Source organism: Hippocampus zosterae, chromosome 6 (assembly GCF_025434085.1).
Source record: "Hippocampus zosterae strain Florida chromosome 6, ASM2543408v3, whole genome shotgun sequence".
Classification (NCBI taxonomy): domain Eukaryota; kingdom Metazoa; phylum Chordata; class Actinopteri; order Syngnathiformes; family Syngnathidae; genus Hippocampus; species Hippocampus zosterae.
This window is the reverse complement of record NC_067456.1, coordinates 5600948-5621334: the sequence shown is the minus strand read 5'-3', so window position 1 is coordinate 5621334 and position 20387 is coordinate 5600948. Positions and strand designations below refer to the sequence as shown.

The following is a 20387-nucleotide window of genomic DNA, read 5'->3' as shown; positions in this document are numbered from 1 at the left end:
AAACCACTTAATTAAGTCATGTAGCCTCATACTCCAGCGGAATGTTTCATAAAACAGAAAATCACAGATGCAAAGATTATTTTTTTGGGGGGGTGCTCACAAATAAGCCTTGTTGCAATCACACAAATGTGACCAGAATGATCGAAAAGCAGAAAACATTCCTTAAAAAAAAAAAAAATAATAATAATTCAGGACATCATAAAAATTTGCCATTCAATTGATTTTTTTCTTTATGCAGTTGGCATTTCATTGTCAATCCGCATTTAGGACAAATAGTTCTAACAAATGGCTTTAACCAAAAATAGAGTCAAGTAGATGGTACGAGATGCTTTGTTCCAATATGGTATGACTCATAGACCTTTGAAGGCATTATTTCAACAAGTCAAGTCAAGTCAACAGTATTTATAGAGCACTTTCAAACAGCCATCGCTGCATACAAAGTGCTGTACATGGAGCGATTTAACATACACAATAAACAGTAAGACGAATCGGTAATAAAGGCGGTAGAAAGCACCAAGCAGTAAAATCAAGAACAAATCTAAGTCATGCTGAGTCGAACGCCAAAGTTATTTGGAAAGTAACACAGCACTGTGCAATCACATACATCTTTGATGACAACAGAACCTCGTAACGAGTCGCCTGTAAGAAGCTATGACCAAAGACCTCGAAGAGACCCCCCCGACAGAGAGCAGTGTCAAACCTCAGACAGCGGAGGCCATTTTGCATGTAGCGCGTTTAATCAACAGCGTTCTAACTGTACTGTACACCTTTCATGCATAATGGATGAGGCACAAGCCGAACAACAAACCCTGCCTTTGTTCTGCCCGACGCTCCTGTTACATCACAGGAAGAGCCCCATATGGTCCTGTGACCGAGTTGACTGGCTGCACCACAACGCCACAAGGCAGGCAGGCAGCTCAAAAGCGGGTGTTTCGACACTTTTTAAAGTCTGCTCCACTGAAAGTCAGGGACCAAAATAAGACAATACACATCTCGGTGTTATCCGGGTCACTTCTACGTCACAATATTAAGTACAGTGGCGTGACAAACGTTGCAGACAATCCGTTCGAAAATGATGGTTGACCTCCCTTGCTTGGATTGTTGTAACACGGTTGCCGATAGGACAACGAGACTAGAAATAAGCAGTTCAAATGATCTAGTTAACCAAATAACTGCACCAGCTATTTTTAATCTGCTTTCGCTGTTATGAATGTGTAAAAGTTGGCCATTGTTAATAAGATAAGATATCCTTCATTTGTCCCACACTGGGGAAATTTACAGCCTCCAGCAGCAAGAATGTAGGTAGAAAGAAGAAAGAAGAAAAAAAAAAACAACGACCACCGTTCAATTAAGTGCAATATAAACACAAAATGGATAAATCGCAGTGCTATTTACAATTTTCCTTCACATCATTTGATTATTAATTATTATTATTATTGTTATTTTTATTCAGCAGCCTGACAGCAATTGAAGAGCAACCAAAAAAATTAAATAAAATAATAAAAAAATTGGCCAACCCCACATATACCTTCCAGGCATGTGGAATAGGAACCATGCAAGCCACGTGGAGGTACTTCGTGAATGACAACAATTTGTGAGATGATTGCAAATTGTTTGACAGCCCTGCAAAATGAAAGATGACCTCCGTTCGGGCGGCAACGAAGGCAGCCATCGTAGCGAGTTGTGGCGTCAGGCCATACAGCAAGCGTTGGGTTTTCAGAGCCTCGTCGCCTACTCCGCACTGTCTGGAAGTCGTTTTTCAAAGGCGGTGCAGCCACGGCGCCCTCTATTGACGAGCCGCCGCTTCTTTTGTGCATACCGTATCGTTTATATGTAGTGGGTCATAACAATATTGGTGCACGGGGTATTTTCACGGCGCCGCAAATCTCAAGGCAAACCTTTGCCTGGAGCCCGAAAGCCAACAGTCCTCAGTGTTTCCACTCACTATAGTAACCACGACCCAGCAGCCCCTCCTGCAACTGTTGACCTTGACAATTAAAGATCACTCAGCATAGTGACGCTACTTCTTCCACGTGCTCCACAAGCAGTTGATAGCATCTGACTGCAAGGAAAAAAAGAGAATACGGCGCATCCAAACCAAGCTGTGATGCGTGCGCGAGCGGAGATTTCTCGTCCGCGCGCTGCACGCTGGATCGCAGCAGATGAGCGGCTGCGTCTAAAGCTCTTTGTGCCTCTAGGATGGCCCCCCAACTCATTCTTATTCAGACATGATCAGAGGGGAGGCAGGCAACTGAGATTAGCTGCAGATCAAAAGAGCTGCCTCGCGCCAGCGCTTGTGTTTTGTAGATTTAGACCGCCCCGCCGCGTTGCCGTTGTTTCATGGCGCCGGAGCGTCATACTGATATTTTTTGGCCTCGAAGGAGCTCAAGGGGGGGTCGGCGGAAGGGGAGTTTGCGTGCACGAGGTTGGACGGCTGCTGGAAACGTTAGAAATGTTTAATAATAAAAAAGATAGGAGGGTAAAACAATGATACGCTATTACAGCTCGACAAAAAAAAAAAGACGCTTTCACTTATTTCCGTGTAGCAAAAGTAACTGCTTCCATATGTGGGAGGGGAAAAAAAAGAGCTATTCAGTGATAATTTGTTTTAAAAATTGAAACGTGCTTCACCAGGAAAACTCTTTCAATTACTAATTGAAGGCCTGCGTCCCATCAGAGGCCTTAACAAAATTCTTTGTCAACAACAGCAGGTTACTGTGATCATTTATTTACATCAACCAGAATCTCATCCAGCAGAGATGGATTAAATAACATTCCACTTGAGATTTGAGTCAGGAAAAATTGTAATTTATGAATCTGACCCAGCGACGATTCCCTTTATAAGTCACATGACATCACAAAGAATTGTCAAAGCGCAACTGAAGTTCAATGACAAGGTGAGGTGAGTTACCAAAGACGGAGGCAAACGCGTAGGCAAGCCAACCTCCCTTCAGCGAGAGAAAACAAAATGTTTCCTCAACCCGTTTGCCCATCAAAGCTGCAGAATTCCGAGGGCAGAAAAGCTAATAGGGAAAGACCGAACAGTTACTGTCAACGGTGTCCAAGTTCCCGATTTCTCATTCTCTACAGTATGTGAGAGGACAGTAAATCTTCCCCAATTACAATGACAGAGGAAAAGCCGCTTTCTGAACTTTGGCATTAGATCAAATCTAATGAGAAAAGAATTTATTTCAAAACGGTGATTGATTTTTTTTTAAACGTTGTACTTAACCCTTTCAAGCACCGATAATGATAACCTGATAACATGATTACTTGTCCACTGTTAGTGACCACTGTGTCCCTGAAAGGGTTAACCCCACAATGCCATTCCAGTCCATTTATTTTATTCGGGGTAGTTCAAAATCTGATGATTTCGAATGATCTCCAACAACACGTACAAACGCTTTCCGAAAGCCGCTGCGTCAAAGATTTTTCTTCGAAACTCCAAACTTCATCTCAGCATGTCCTTAAACAACAAACCCTGTGATGCATATTATTATTGATGTGTGTATCTTCTGCATGGGGGGGAAGTGGGGGGGTGGGGCTACCTTGAGGAAATGAGTCATTTTGAAAGCAAACAGCATGCTGGGGCTCTTTTTTTTCTTTTTCTTTCCTCACCAATAGTTCCAGACTGTGAATAGAGATGTTCAAAGCAATTACTCTTAAATGTAGCGGTAACGTAAACTGACTGTGAAGCATTAGAAACGGAGAAAAAACACCATATTAAGTTACACTTTAACGCCTCCAACCATTTGTCTTACTTCAGAGGTATAAAAACCAGAGACGTTAAAAGTTTAAGACGCACTTTTCCAGGTGCCTCAGTCACCTTTTCCCTAAGTGTTCAACAAAGACTATTGGCAACAGCTGGGACGTGGCCACGCCTTCGATGGCTGAGTCTCTCTGGGGTCGGTGCGCTGTGCCAATGCAGGGAAAAAATAAACAAGAGTTGAATGTATCCTTTTGGTCTTGGTCGATAACAAAGTCATGACTCACTCGATCCAGGAGGAAGCGAGCAAAAACATCCATTGATATCAAGGAAAACATTTTTTAATGAGAAGCTTGAATATCAAAATAATTACCTAATCGCTTTAGGGAAGGCTTGACCCACCATGTGGGCTTAATTTGATTTGTAGGAGGGGGTGGGATGGACAACTTACCCGTGCCGTTTCTTTGCTTCACCGGGAAGTTGCACCCTGCAGCACCAGCTGAGGCCCCAAAATATTCAAAAAAAATTTTTTTTTAAAGTAAGGATGAAAAAAAAAGGACAATTGGAAAACTACAAATACCCCCAAATGGCCCCAAAAATAAATGCCCTGCATGCGGTAAAGCCAGACCAGCTGGCTTTGAATTGAAACCCCCGATTTGGGTTGTGCGGTTACCCCCGATGACTCTCCACATCTGAACTAAAATCAGGTGTACTTCTTTCCAGACACCCCCTCACCCTCAACGCCCCAACCAGTGTCCCTATTCAATCCACCTGCTCCTGTCAATCACGCCTTGAGTAAATTTAGCCTTCAGGGGGATCAGTGCCAGCCTCGACCCCAACACACAAACGCCATACCTTTGTCAGCAGTGCCCATATACTGTAGCCCAGGATCACTGACCTAACAAGAATGCGACCCTCGCCGGAGTGACAAACAGATGTCCCACCCCCATTTTCTCCTTCACGTGTCCCAAACCTATAGATGCCATTCTTTGCATTCAGGCGCAACGTTACAATCTAGTCATTTCTTATTTGCCATTTCACTCTTGAGAAAAAAAAAATCCTGCAATTTAGATCATATATGTGGAAATCAGATTTTTGCTTTGAGTTTGTCTCCACTCTATTATTCTGATTCTCACAGAAGTTGTGACCAGTGCCTAAAAAAAGAAAAAAAAAATACCAAGCAAATATAGCAAAAGATTTTGCTGCAGTAATTACAGTAATATAACAATAATAATAATACACTTTATTTAGATTCTGCCATGCCATTAGAATTAGATGAACAATGACTTTGAGTGGCTGCTCGTCTCCTCCGCCAGGAGCTTTTGATTGAAATGGTGACAAATATTGTACATGTTGCTAAGCAGCATGATAGAAAGCCATCAAGAAAACCCACTTGGCTAGTTCCCGCAAGCTTGCACCCTAGACATCCGTCCTGTGCCTGATCCTGCCTGAAAAGAGTCAAAACAAAGTGCACTGGGTCAGCTTTTCTGTTCAAGAAAGTAAAAAGACACAATCTTGTCCAAAAAAATGATTTCTTTCAAAAAACATGAAACGAAATGTTACACTAGTTCACCACACACAAAGTGAAATGACATGACATCCTTCATATGAAACATCCATCCATCCATCCATCCATTTTCCGAACCGCTTGATCCTCACAAGGGTCGCAGTGGGTGCTGGAGCCTATCCCAGCCGTCTTCGGGCAGTAGGCGGGGGACACCCTGAATCAGTTGCCAGCCAATCGCAGGGCACACACAGACGAACAACCATCCACGCCCACACTCACACCTAGGGACAATTTAGAGTGTTCAATCAGCCTGCCATGCATGTTTTTGGAATGTGGGAGGAAACCGGAGTACCCGGAGAAAACCCACGCAGGCCCGGGGAGAACATGCAAACTCCACACAGGGAGGCCGGAGCTGGAATCGAACCCGGTACCTCTGCACTGTGAAGCCGACGTGCTAACCACTGGTCTACCGGGCCGCCCCTAATTTGTCTGAATTTTTCCCAAAATAAAAATATATATATATCGAGATTCCAAAAAATGACCAAGTTCAACATTGTTACATCTCTGTGTTGCAATTTTGTCAGACATTTTACGTAAAACACCTTCAGAGGTTTTTACTTTGAACGGTCTCAGTCTCATTCACTAGGCTTCAGAATGATGGAGAAGACTGCCGACTTGGCAGTCGTGCAGAAAACCCATTATTGACATCCTCCACGGGGAGAAAAGGTCTTGAAAAGAAATTGCAAAAGAAGCTGGATGCTCACGGAGAGCTGTCTCAAACGACATTCACAGAGTGTTAAAAAGGGAAGGGAATACGTGACTGCAAAAGGTGCACAAGTGACAGGGATGACTGCAGCCTCAAGACGGCTGTCAAGGAGTGGACCGAGGCTGTTGAATACTCACTTGTATTCTTTGGCGTTCGACTCAGCATGACTTAGATTTGTTCTTGATTTTACTGCTTGGTGCTTTCTACCGCCTTTATTACCGATTCGTCTTACTGTTTATTGTGTATGTTAAATCGCTCCATGTACAGCACTTTGTATGCAGCGATGGCTGTTTGAAAGTGCAAATACTGTTGACTTGACTTGACTTGTTGTCAATGAATCAAGAACCAGCACGTACACTCGTCTGCATGGACATGGACAACAGCTGTTGATGCCCATGTGTCAAGTCGTTCCTCAACCAAAACCAAAGTCAGAAGCACCTGTGCAGGCCGTGGCAGCAAAAAATTTTCCATTCATCCATCCACTTTCTAATCCCTTTATCGTCACGAGGGTCGCAGGTGTGCTGGAGCCTATCCCAGCCATCTTTGGGCAGTAGGCGGGGGACACCCTGAACTGGTAACCAGCCAATCACAGGGCGCACATGGACAACCATTTACGCTCACAATCACACCCGGGGACAATTTGAAGTGCACACTAAACTTGCCATGCGTATTCCTGGAATGTGGGAGGAAAATGGAATACCCGGAGAAAACCCACCCAGGAACGGGGAGAACATGCAAACTCCACACAGGAAGGCCGCAGGCAGAGTCGAAGCCCGCAACTCTGCACTACGAGGCGACCGTGCGAACAAGTCGTCCACTGTGCCGGCCTCGAATTTTGCCTTCTCAAAGGATGCTAATTGGCGAAGTCATCAAAATTGCAATCATTTGGCAAATTGATTTGCGAGATCATATATTTTTCCAGCTGCCTCGCAAGGTTCAACATAAGCACTATTCGACGCTAATGACCCAAGTTATCGACGCTGCCAAAATCATGAATGAATAAGCTTTCCTTTCAGAACCTGCAACGTTGAAATATGCGAATCATAAATTATCCAAGGCAACAGATTAGCCACCATTGATAGCATCTTATCTGGAGTCAAAATAACATGCAAAGTGGTAGCCGCCTATAATTGAGTAAATATGAGCTCATTTAATTATGCATTTGTATTGCGGATTTTTTTTTCTTCCCAAAAAGTGAAGCTCAGGGAACGTACTTTTGATTTTAACCTGATAAAAATCATACACCTCCATCCAAGACAAGTTATAAGTTTTACCAAACTGCTGACATTGCTGCTGCAAGTCATTTCTCCTGCTAAATGATACATTCACTTGAATGCAATTATCAACAGGCTTAACACGTGCAATATTCCCTGTGACTTTTCCACATTTCACATGAGCACAGCTACGATGGGGTGTCAGCGGATTTGTAATTTTTTTTTTCTTCATTTCATTATACCCCCCCCCCCAATCAGAGTCAAACACCGCTGCCAAACTTTGACACTCAGAAAAGTCTGCTCATAAATCTCCACAACAGTGTAAAACTGGAGAACAATGATGCAAAGAAAGATGAGTGGAATATGGATTTTTTTTCCAGAAAATATTCAAAATTCTGCTTTGAGAGGAGGGGGGAAGAAAAAAAAAAGAGTGATGTCCCTTGATGATAAGTATATACGCGTGCCGCTGACAGTGAAATGTACTTTGCATTGATCCGGTTGTATTGTTTACATGTTTCTGGGTACAGGTAATTAAGTCATCTGTTGGTTTCTGGTTATTTCTGACACCCCGGCGACATGTACCGCCATACATTCGGGCATCATTCTCGCTCTGACATTTGCGCTGACCTCATGGACAGGAATTCGGTAATGTGCGAGGGTGGGGCAGGGCTGCGGTAAGCCGATGCGTAACGGCGAGACTTAATTGAATTCCGACCGGCCCAGAAGACGAGAGCGAGAGTCAATGTGAGGATCAAAGTAACCTTTACGTGGCGATGGGACCGGTAAAGCCCCTTCATTGCTTGCTCTTTCTTTTCCACCAATTTTGGCACATGGACATGTGGACATTGTCCTGCGTTTGTGTGTATGTGTACGTTTTGTTTTTATCTTTTCTCCTTTGGCTCAAGGCTGGAACAGACTCCCTTGCCAGCGGGAGGGGGCTCGGTTGGAGTGCATTTGAGCTCACTTTCCAGTGTAATGTGGAGTAACTAAGTCGAGATTCGAACGCCTGTCTTTTTTTTTTTTTTTTTTTTTTACACAGTAGCAGTTGACAGAAGATGCAGCATAGCATTGTTGTTGCCGACTTTGTTGGCGTCACAGAAGAAGCAAGGCTTGCCCGTAATGATGACTCTGTCCTCATACCAGTATCATATGCTATCGCAATGTAATTCTGCATGATTTGTGTGTGCTCCACTTTTCAAAATCCGAGGCGCGTTGTGGGCGTTTTGAGAGAATACACAGCACTATCTGCACAATGGCACGAGTCAAATATTAGTCAGATATTATTTGACAATAAAGATGACCTTGACCTTGATTAGGAATCAGTGCAATTAGTATATCATAAAATGATCTGAAATTAACTAGGGGGAATAGCCACAAAAATGAGAACAACAGATATTCACTACATTACATTCCACCACCAATACTCCAAAATGGGCTGCCGAAAGAACACCTTACAACAAGGGTGTAGCTGTAGCTCAACCTGAAAGGACTCAGGCTTTAAAGTCAGACAACACAAGATCAGGTCCTCCGATGTGAATCATTACATTTAAAAAACAAATAAAAAAGGAAAAAAGAATCTTACATGGCATTTAATTAGATAAACTAACACTATGCCAGGCGGCCCGGTAGTCCAGTGGTTAGCACGTCAGCTTCACAGTGCAGAGGTACCGGGTTCGATTCCAGCTCCGGCCTCCCTATGTGAAGTTTGCATGTTCTCCCGGGGCCTGCGTGGGTTTTCTCCGGGTGCTCCGGTTTCCTCCCACATTCCAAAAACATGCGTGGCAGGCTGATTGGATGTTCTAAATTGTCCCTAGGTGTGAGTGTGAGTGCGAATGGTTGTTCGTTTCTGTGTGCCCTGTGATTGGCTGGCAACCGATTCAGGGTGTCCCCGCCTACTACCCTAAGACAGCCGAGATAGGCTCCAGCACCCCCCGCGACCCTAGTGAGGATCCAGCGGCTCGGAAGATGAATGAATGAATGAATGAATGAATGAACACTATGCCAAATACGGGGGCTGTATCAATACTTATAAGGACCTTAATTTTTTTGAATGGCTTTGCCACAGTGATATTTATCAAAGATTAGTCTTTTTATCCAATGGTCAAGTGATATTTCACAAATTTGAATATCAGCGTTGAAAACAGGGTGTTTACTTATAAAAACGTGAATTTGGTTGTGTCATCTGAGTAGAGTGTACATTATCTCCACTTCTCAAACGACAGTATGTCACTGTCAAAATACTTTTGAGCCCTTTAAACGTACTGTATACCAGAGTGGGTTTGGTTTTGGGTTTTTTTTCTCCACATCAGTACTATCGAGTAGCGCAACAATGACGACAATCGCGTGTGAACTGAAAACCTTCCGCACGTTTGCCTTCAAATAAAAACACCAATAAAGTGAAGATTTGTGTGCAAATTTGCACGCTTTCCTCTTTTTGCCGGCAGCGCAGTCCAAAGGGTGCGCTGACTGCGGCCGCTTGCTCCACACAAGGTCGCTCTGTGTGTGTTCAAAAATTGGAGAATGAGGCGAGGCACAATCCCGCTGAGCGCATACCTTTCTGCCCCACAGGCCCGCCAGTCCAGACACAAACTCTGGAGCTGTATGTTTATCGAGCGTCTCAGGGTAAGACTGCTGATTTAGGACCCCCTCGCTCAGGCAACGTTTTCACGGTGAATCAAACTCAGGGAAAACATTGAGAGTGATTCATGATGAAAATGATGGATCTCAAGTACTGACCTTAAGTCAACACTCAAAGATGTGATACGGCTGATAAACACCGAGCTAGACCTTCACCTAACCCAGACCAGGGCGGATTAACAAGGGATGACCCAACAGGTCCCGATGAGCTCGGAGGGCTTTAGCAGACAGGACCTGATAAAACACAGCGGGAAAAGACTTGGCGAGCGCAACAAGAGAGAGAGAGCGAGAGAGAACAGGATACGACTAAAGAGCACTGTAGCTTTGGGTGAGTAGGATACTCACCGACGGAGAGAGCGCGAGAAGCCAGTGCACTCCTCAATCCAAAAACAATATTTGGACTGAAACCTTAGCCTCTCCATCTGGCTCTTTTGAAGGGTGGATTATGACTGGTGCCATGGCTAACTCTTGATCCCACACTGTTCCTTCTCTAAGTGCACTCTGACATTTTTTTTTTCCTAAAGGACACTACTGTTTGGCTAGTATGAGGAAAACCTGCTGTGCTTTGATTCAAATTCAATAACTGTTAAATCCAAGCGTCATGTGGCACAGTACTGTGGGGAGCTGTCGTCAAATGAAGTCAATCTGCATTTGGATGTCAGCACGCGTAATTCTGCCATAGTGCTCCGGATGATGGTCACTTGACCTCATTTTATTGTTTGTTTGTTTGAAATTGGATGTGAGACACTGAATATTCTTAACTCCTGTTTCGAGTGAGCGGATTAACACGACCTGTATGAATTGTGCCAAAGCGTGGATGTGCAGTAGCTCAACCTGACATGACTGATGTCCTGTTGTCTTCTTCACAGAGTGAATCAACAGCGCCGTTGCCGTTTCCAGACATGCGTTGCTCTCACATTTTCTTTTAATTGCTGTGACATCAACAACCAATTCCAGACAATCCACCACAATGTTAAATATCCATCCGTTTTCTGATCGGCTTATCCTCCTCAAGGGTCATACGGCGTGCTGAAGCCTATCCCAGCTGTCTTCGGGCACACCCTGAACCGGTTGCCAGCCAATCGCAAGGCACACAGAGACGAACAACCATCCGGGCTTACAGTCACGCCTATGGACAATTTAGAGTGTTCAATCAGCCTGCCATGCATGGTTTTGGAATGTGGGTGGAGTACCCGGAGAAAACCCACGCAGGCACATGGGGAGAACATGCAAACTACACACAGGAAGGCCAGAGCTGGAATTGAACCCGGTACCTCAGCACTGTGAGGTCGACGCGTTAACCACTGGACCACCGGGCCACCCCCAATTTTAAACGTGAATCCATTCATCTGCCCGTACCGCCTCAACATGTTTTTGTGGTTCAATTGAAAAACAAACGCGTCGAAATATCGCGTGTTAAGCAATTTATCCAGTGTGGCGTGTCCGTAGATTTGCGCCGCTCAGCCGCCTAATGCGGAGGAAGTGTTGCTAAATGTAATTTTGTGGTGGGCCTGATACAAGTAATCTTGCTGTTTCAAAGATAGCAATGAAAAGTTTTTCATTCATTCATTGAAAACACAGATTGGTTATGTAGCCCTTGTATTGATCTTAATTGTCTTGCATATTATTGAACTAAATGCAGAAGTCGGGCAAGGATTTGGGAAGAGATGCAAAAACAAAAAAAGTCATCCGAGAGACGAAGGATTTCCAAAAGAAGATCGATGACATCATTCATCCAAATCATGTAACATTCAGGATCTTAGGTCGTTCTATCTTGTCTGTTCATCTTGTGCGGCTGAAGAAGAACAGGATGCATTTACAGGTGGCCATGGTAACAAAAAGAAACACTTTGCTTTGCACCGAGTGCTCTCTGTCCACGTTCTCTGCGATACAAAAGCTCTCTTCTTCACCTACACAGGGCTCAAATTGGGATGGAAACCTTCGTACATGAAACCAAATTTATCCATCGTATCTCTGTAGCCTTTATTCATCCAGGGCACGAAATTAAGAACATATTCTTATTTCCAACGCCAACCGAGCATTTACCTCAGACATGGACATTTGCTCCACAGATAAACAGTAAAACTCATACATCTATATATATATTGCGCGTCGTCCCGCACGCGGTCTGTCCTTCCGGCTGTCCCTTTTCAAAACGTACCTACTTCACCGCGCCGCTGCGCGCCGCCACTGCGCGCCGCTCAGGCAGTGGCTCACTACGATCGCGCGGGCATCTTAGCGAAAAAATGTTGTCTACCCACAAGCATTGCAATGAAATTGTTAGTTATTTAGTAGAGCTAAACATCTCTTTATTTTCGCGCTAAGCAATGAAGATGAACAAAAAGTTGAACCAAGCAACAACACTTTTGTGGGCCAAAGGCCCACCTTACCAGCCTTCCGCAGGAACTAGCTGATGAGCCGCCCTCCGGGCGGCGAACCAGCTAGTCATATATAATGTGGGGCTGGGTCAGCGACTGTCGTTCGCCCGCCTGATTTCCGTATGGACAGCTTGGATTGAGCTCACAGTCATTGACGGTGAATAGGAAATGGATAGATGGACATTATTGTGGAGGTGGAGGGGGTTATTTTATTTTTTTTTTTGGCACGAGCCTTAAAAGCAACGTGCAAAGCCGAAGTCGCCATTTCGTAACATACCAGCGTTGACTCTATGGCCTCGGGTACTGTCCTGTAAGCGATAAGCAGCCAGCCAAATTGAATCTTCAGCCTCATATCTGCACATGATGAGGGCCATCGACAGCATTTACAAAGCTGACTTAAAGGGCAAAAATAGGGCAACGTCCTAATGAGCAACATCACACAAGAACATATCTAAGAAGTTCACAATATCGGTAACAAGCTTTGGATGATGAAATAATTCATGCTGCTAATCCACGGTAGGGCGCATTCCCGACGATCAATTAAGCCTCAATGTTTGACACTTCTCTTCTTCTTTTGAGCGTCTTCACCTCAGACTAAAGGTCAGCGGCATAAATTCTGAGGTTGCTGACAACGGAAACTAAGTCGCTCATGAACGTGTTGAGTTGCTGGAAGAGCCTCGCTTGTTTTGAGTGCGTGCCAAGCAAGAACTCCCAAATTAAAGGATTTTTTTTTTAAAGCGGGGAAGGATTCGGTGTTAAAACACCCGTTTAACTATGACACAGTTTTATTGATCACAAGACGTTCCTCTCAACAAATGGTAAACAGTCAATCAGTGAAACACATCTCACGTACTTGTTTTTGAACAATTATTGAATAAAATAATTGCATGTTGTAAAGACATTTTCCAGTATCGGTTCTCGGTATCGGACAAACATACTTTTCAGTACTTGTATTTGGATTCACATTTCGCCTCTGTAATTTAACTTATAACGTTTTGACATTATAAGTGGTAAACTGTACACCTGCAGGGTCATAAAGAGCATTGAATTATTACATTCATTCATTCATTCATCTTCCGAGCCGCTTGATCCTCACTAGGGTCGCGGGGGGTGCTGGAGCCGATCCCAGCTGTCTTCGGGCAGTAGGCGGGGGACACCCTGAATCGGTTGCCAGCCAATCGCAGGGCACACAGAAACGAACAACCATTCGCACTCACACTCACACCTAGGGACAATTTAGAGTGTTCAATCAGCCTGCCACGCATGTTTTTGGAATGTGGGAGGAAACCGGAGCACCCGGAGAAAACCCACGCAGGCCCGGGGAGAACATGCAAACTCCACACAGGGAGGCCGGAGCTGGAATCGAACCCGGTACCTCTGCACTGTGAAGCCGACGTGCTAACCACTGGACTGCCGGGCAGCCTGAAATATTACATTTACGTCCAAATAAAAGAAAATGTTTTACGAAGAGAACGGTGTCACCCTGGAAAACGATTCCTTGCGGGAGCAATGTTGTGAAACTCGAAGGAATTGGAAATTATTGTTTCCAACGGATCGTTTTTTAAAAACTGAAAGCAGTCTTGGTGCTGGAAAGTGCCCCAGCGTGTTTTGTTGCACTTTTTGACCAAATGTGAGTTTAACACTGACCCATATGAGTGGCATAGAGCAAATCAGTCACAGTCGGCAGTTTGGAGACCAAAATGAAGGGCGTACAGTGTGTTGGTGCCGAGGGCAAACAAAGTCTCAGACCAGAGGTTTAGGGTGTTGCCTTGCCTCTCTGTCAACTGCATTTAACATGACAGAACACAACTCTGACTTGGACCACATAGATAGAAACTTTTGACTGTGTCAGGGGAAAAAAAAAGTGATATGGGTTTCATTGCAGCATAGCTGCTGTACAGTCGCCAAAGTGTTGCGTTGATGTTAAAAAATATAGAAATACATTTTTAAAAAAAATCATGCGTGGCAGTACTCTAAGAGCCTGAAAAAAAGTATTTTTGGGGGGGGGGGCGGCGGGGGGATTGTATGGTGAATACTTGGGATGAAGAGGGGAAAAAAAATACACGCAGTTTCGAATTAAATACAATTAGAGGAGACATGCCTGTGTTCTGTTATGCCTTCTCCGCGCTGTCACGGCTTCATCTGATTCATGTTTAAGTGCACACTGTGATATTTCTTAAATTAGTGTCCTCATTTAAGGTGTCTTGTTTCTTCCATTAGATACCGTCTTGGCAGCAGGGTTGTAAAGTAAAAAAAATTAATAAATAAATCAAATGCTTTCTGGTCATCCGCTAATGTGGCTGCCGAGTCTGTGCAAAGATTGGACATATTACATGGCCAGCACTTATCCGCGCAGGCTGCAGACAAAGGCACACGGGCAGAGCAATTTCTTTTCCCTTCCGATTAGCGCCATTTGCACCGGGGTGAGACCTATTCTTTTGATTGCCGTTTGTTGTTTGGTTTGTTCACGCTCAGCCCGAATACGATTTAGACGACAGTGTCAACTTGTATACGAAATATAGTGTGGTCGCACGCGGGCCGAGAAAGACATTTTAATATCGTGGGTTCGGTCGATGGACCTGTGAAGGGAAGCAGCAGGGGTATATTTTGCATCTTGGTGGATGTCTGTTCTCTTCTGAGGTTCATTCATTCATCTTCTGAGCCGCTTGATCCTCACTAGGGTCGCGGGGGGTGCTGGAGCCTATCCCAGCTGTCTTCGGGCAGTAGGCGGGGGACACCCTGAATCGGTTGCCAGCCAATCGCAGGGCACACAGAAACGAACAACCATTCGCACTCACACTCACACCTAGGGACAATTTAGAGTGTTCAATCAGCCTGCCACGCATGTTTCTGGAATGTGGGAGGAAACCGGAGCACCCGGAGAAAACCCACGCAATCCCGGGGAGAAGATGCAAACTCCACACAGGGAGGCCGGAGCTGGAATCGCACCCAGTACCTCTGCAATGTGAAGCCGACGTGCTAACCACTGGGCTACCGGGCCGCCCCTCTTCTGAGGTCATTCTCATTAATAAATGCGAATGTATAAAAGAGGACGAACTCATTCGAACCCCACAGCTTTAAAGTTGTGACAAAATGTAGTGTTTTCATAGAAATTAAATAACTGTGTAAGAGGTCCATATTTTTCAAACACCCTAACTGGAAAGCAGATTTGGAGAAGTCCCAAAAATGTCAAAATAAGGAAGACGGAAAGGAAAACATGGGTGGTGTCACATGCTGAACATTTGGGAAGCTTTAGGAAATAGGTTATAAAAATTGATTTCAATACTTTGTTGTTGGAATTTTTACGGAATCGTTTTATTTATCTACGTCAAACACGTCTGAGCACCTATTTTGTGTGCCGAGGACGTTTTGCTGATGATAATCACATCGCTGAGAAAGTCCTGATACACGGGTACAATTGACAGATACTTGACCAATTTTCGGGCTGCCCAGTAGTCCAGTGGTTAGCACGTCGGCTTCACAGTGCAGAGGTACCGGGTTCGATTCCAGCTCCGGCCTCCCTGTGTGGAGTTTGCATGTTCTCCCCGGTCCTGCGTGGGTTTTCTCCGGGTGCTCCGGTTTCCTCCCACATTCCAAAAACATGCGTGGCAGGCTGATTGAATACTCTAAATTGTCCCTAGGTGTGAGTGTGAGTGTGGATAGTTGTTCGTCTCTGTGTGCCCTGCGATTGGCTGGCAACCGATTCAGGGTGTCCCCCGCCTACTGCCCGGAGACAGCTGGGATAGGCTCCAGCACCCCCCGCGACCCTATTGAGGATCAAGCGGTTCGGAAGATGAATGAATGAATGAATTTTCCCAAAACATGATTGTTGTACAACAAAGCGCGCTCGAAGATAATGTACGCAAAGGAACTGTTCCGCATCAGTTCACGGGGAAAGATTGAGAGAGAAAGTGGGACTTGTCAGCCACCTGTCAGCTGCTATAATCGTTTCAAAGTGAGTCCCTGTGCGGCCTCTGCCGCACGCCCTCTGAGTTGAACACATAAGAATAATCATTTAAATGTCTCCCAATCAGCCCTTTTGCCATCTTCAATTACACCTTTCCACCCCAACGTTTGTATAATTTTCTAATCCAGCCGAGGCGTCGAGCTGTCAAATTTGTCGGAGGAAGCGGCAAAGAACGAGCAAAGACTGACAGATGGAGCCGGTTTGTGGAGATGCATGTCCCCGGACCATCCATGCGGCTTGGCGTGCGTTGTTCAAGGATTATGTTTCGAAACCTGAATTTCTAGATCGTTTCACGGCAACATCTGGTCTTCAAACTAAATGCGAAGCTTAAGCTACTACCCGGCGGACACCATTTTGGTTGAATGAACTATTTGTAACTCATTTTCTTGATCACGTCAGGTTTTTAAACTATACAAGCCCGGGTTTCTGGATGTGAGTAAATGAAACACTAATGCAGATTCGTGATGGCTTTGAACAGCACGAATGCTCTTAATTCGGACTATGCTAGCTTTCTGTTAGCAGGTTTTGATGGTACCGACCCATTGGGAGCTGCACACACCTCTCACCGGCTCAATTGCGATTGCGCAACACAGTGACCAGGAAGCTGTTGATAAATCTCATCCAACTTAGTCTAATAGCAAGTAAACTAATCAGAGTAAATTTGTTTATCTGGCAAGATGTGGATAAAAACAAAAATGCATAGTCCTCGAAAAGAAAGAAAAAAAATATATGACCGCAATTTTGGAATCAGCGTGCCAATTTGAATTTGAATCAGCATAAAAATCGAACTCAGATATTTTTTTTTTCAAATTGTTCATTCAAAAACTTCAAAAAAGCGATCAAAAAAAGAATATTCATACACACACACATCATATTACATAATACATTCACTACTCATAATACTAGTTAATCATCAGAATTAATTCAATACGGGTTTTATTTAGTATGTGATTAGTAAAATGTGTATAAAACTAAAGGCTTTTTTTTCCCCGGACAGCTTTTTGTATCAGTTGGTAAGTTGTTCTGGGGAGATGGACGTGGACAAAACCTGAGTCATCACCCATTCATTTAAGTATCAATGTCCCACCACACTTGTCACACTAAAAAGGACCGAAAAGGACAGGAAATGGGTTCATCAACTTTTTTCATTTTAAACTTCATTTCTGGAACCGCAATAAAAGGGGAACATTGCTGCTTTAATACTTTTTTTTTTGTATCAAGTATTAATGATGCCAATATATGAATTAAATAAGAATACCGTTATTTCAGTCTAAAGTCTTTATTAACCCTTTTTAGGGACAGCGGTTACGACAGCGGACAACTTATCATCCGGTCAGGTTACAGGGTGCACGAAAGGTTTCAGCAGTAATTGCAATCGGAAGAAAGCAATCTGTATGAAATACTTCACCAGAAGGTTGGTAGTCATAGTAAAGGAGCTGTCTTAAAACAAAAAAACAAACAAAAAAAAACAAATATTCAGACTTTCAATCTTGAGATGACAGAATGTTACACGGTTCCAGGAGATTGATAGAGAAAGTGGTGTTTTAGAGCATTTTAAATTGTAAGTCAGATATCGGATGATAGAAACGTCTCCACCTTGGCAGTCACAAACGACACCAACAACAACAAAAAAAAGTGATTAATTTATCTTTTTTACCGGTGCGATGATCATTTTTCTTTTCATCTTTGAGGTGAGCATTTCCTTGTAAGTACAGAGGGCACCCACTCATTTTTTTTTCTCCACTTCCTCATGACTTTGATCAAACTGCACGGAACATGTTTGGGTGCCGCCTTACAACACAGATGTGACAAAATTAATAAAGTAAAGTGTCTGTTCTACGCATCAAAAAACAAAACAGCAACTCTTTGGCAACCATCTGCTCGTGGGAGTCTTAACCGACTTTCCTCGCTGTATTTTCGCTCAATTAAGAAACGAGCTGACAAACATTGCAGTGTGACAGTTATAATTTGGTGATATTAAAATATAATATACTAGCTGGTTCGCCGCCCTCCGGGCGGTTCATCAGCTAGTTCCTGCGGAAGGCTGGTAAGGTGGTGGTTCGCCGCCCTCCGGGCGGCTCATCAGCTAGTTCCTGCGGAAGGCTGGTAAGGTGGGCCTTCGGCCCACAAAAGTGTTGTTGCTTGGTTCAACTTTTTGTTCATCTTCATTGCTTATCGCGAAAATAAAGAGATGTTTAGCTCTACTAAATAACTGACAATTTCATTGCAATGCTTGTGGGTAGACAACATTTTTTCGCTAAGATGCCCGCACGATCGTAGTGAGCCACTGCCTGAGCGGCGCAGTGGCGGCGCAGTGGCGGCGCGCAGCGGCGCGGTGAAGTAGGTACGTTTTGAAAAGGGACAGACGGAAGGACAGACCGCGTGCGGGACGACGCGCAATATATATATAGATAGATTTGATGCAAAAAAAATATATATACATATATATATATACACACAGATAGATAGATAGATAGATAGATAGATAGATAGATAGATAGATAGATAGATAGATAGATAGATAGATAGATAGATAGATAGATAGATAGATAGATAGATAGATAGATAGATAGATAGATAGATAGATAGATAGATAGATAGATAGAGAGATAGAGAGATAGATAGATAGATAGATAGATAGATAGATAGATAGATAGATAGATAGATAGATAGATAGATAGATAGATAGATAGATAGATAGATAGATAGATAGATAGATAGATAGATAGATAGATAGATAGATAGATAGATAGATAGATAATATTTGCATATACGAGGACCATAAAAAATTTACAGGCATAGTTGTTCTGTTTGCTGCTCAATACAAAATTAACAAGTCGACCAAAAAAAAAAATCACCATCAAATATACAAGAAGAACAGATTGGGACAGAAAACGCTAAGCGACTCACCTCAGATGAACAAATGGTAATTTCCCACTCCATATTTCCCATTACACTTAAGGGAGACCAATACGTGCTCCTAGTCATGGATGTGATATAATTTTGGGATTTTTTTTTTAAATATTTTTTTAAGTTTATACAAAGTCCACTCATCATCAATATTTAAAACAGATGACAAAATGTATCATTTTATGTTCAACTATACAGTGGTTCCCTTCTTTTCACTCGTATGGCAGGGCCTGTGGCGTGGCCAAATGAAAAAATAAAATAAAAAACAGTCGGCGTCTCAACGTGATTGTAGGAAGAAGCGAACGGCCTCGGCTGCTGGAGCGATATTACAGTAATAATCCAAAGAGAGGAAACGGCTGAGAAATAAGGAGAGCGCGTCGGCAGCCGCACTCGTGTATTTTGGCCAAAGAGCCTTTCCACGCTTCGATGTCTACTCACGGAATTATATATTGTGAAACCCAGTAAGGCATCTTCCGTATATACTCCATCGGTCAGGCTTGAAAGCTCATGAAATACAAAACGACATTTTTAATTGGCTGTCACATCTCCAACACCCCTTGATATTTTAATGTCGGCACAACTCGTGGTTTACGGCCTGCCAACGAACGACAAGTACCCGCAGAGCCCCGCGTGCGGCGCGACAGGTCAGTTGGGTTCGACCGCGCAGCTTCGCGCGCAGTGGGCCGAACGTTAACCTTGTTACAACGTTGCTAAAAGCTCGGCGTGTTCGACAACTCCGCTCGAGGGCACGTCGAGCGATTCACATTTTCCCCAAGTGGACTTCTAACAGATGCTTCCCCAAACAGAAATGCAACACCTCGGCATTAGATTCCTCACCATGGCTGCAGGAAGAAGTGAGAACGAAAGAAAGAGTCACGGAGTCGTCGTCAGGAGTCTGACAGCGAATGGGGTGTAAAGCAATGTGTTCGACACACTGTATATGTCAAGATTGATGTGAGATCATGTTTCGCCACTCAACAAAGTCACCGCCGAATGATTTGTTCAAAACGCTCGTTACACGCTGGCTGTGAATGAAGTCATCTGTCAATTCCATTTTTAGAAACGCTTTGTTGCTGGGACTGGAAACTCAACGAGGCTTTCCTCTCAAAAAACCACGCCAGAAAGTCGACACGAATCACCTCAAATAATCTTTATGCTTAAAGACAGCTGTACTAAATCCTTAATTGAAAGTTGGAATGAAATGGACCATGACTGATCTGCTTTACAAGTTTAAGGGCGCAAACAGAAACGGGACGTAATCCACCCGAGCTGTTCCATGCGTTAAGACAGAAGGAGACACTT

General features: G+C 43.9%; 1 protein-coding gene and 2 long non-coding RNA genes across 3 annotated transcripts in view; all 3 read right to left on the bottom strand.

Annotated features, from left to right (window-relative positions):
• mef2cb (myocyte enhancer factor 2cb) overlaps positions 1-4307 on the bottom strand; it is a 77894-nt gene extending 73587 nt beyond the window's left edge. The window contains exon 1 of the mRNA XM_052067421.1: positions 4158-4307. The gene's annotated coding sequence lies outside the window, so the exon portion shown is untranslated. The remainder of the gene's footprint in view (positions 1-4157) is intronic.
• LOC127601831 (uncharacterized) overlaps positions 1-20387 on the bottom strand; it is a 249400-nt gene that overhangs the window by 111554 nt on the left and 117459 nt on the right. The window lies entirely within an intron of this gene.
• LOC127601836 (uncharacterized) overlaps positions 5505-20387 on the bottom strand; it is a 34521-nt gene continuing 19638 nt past the window's right edge. The window contains exon 2 of the long non-coding RNA XR_007962653.1: positions 5505-5644. This is a non-coding gene — a long non-coding RNA (uncharacterized LOC127601836). The remainder of the gene's footprint in view (positions 5645-20387) is intronic.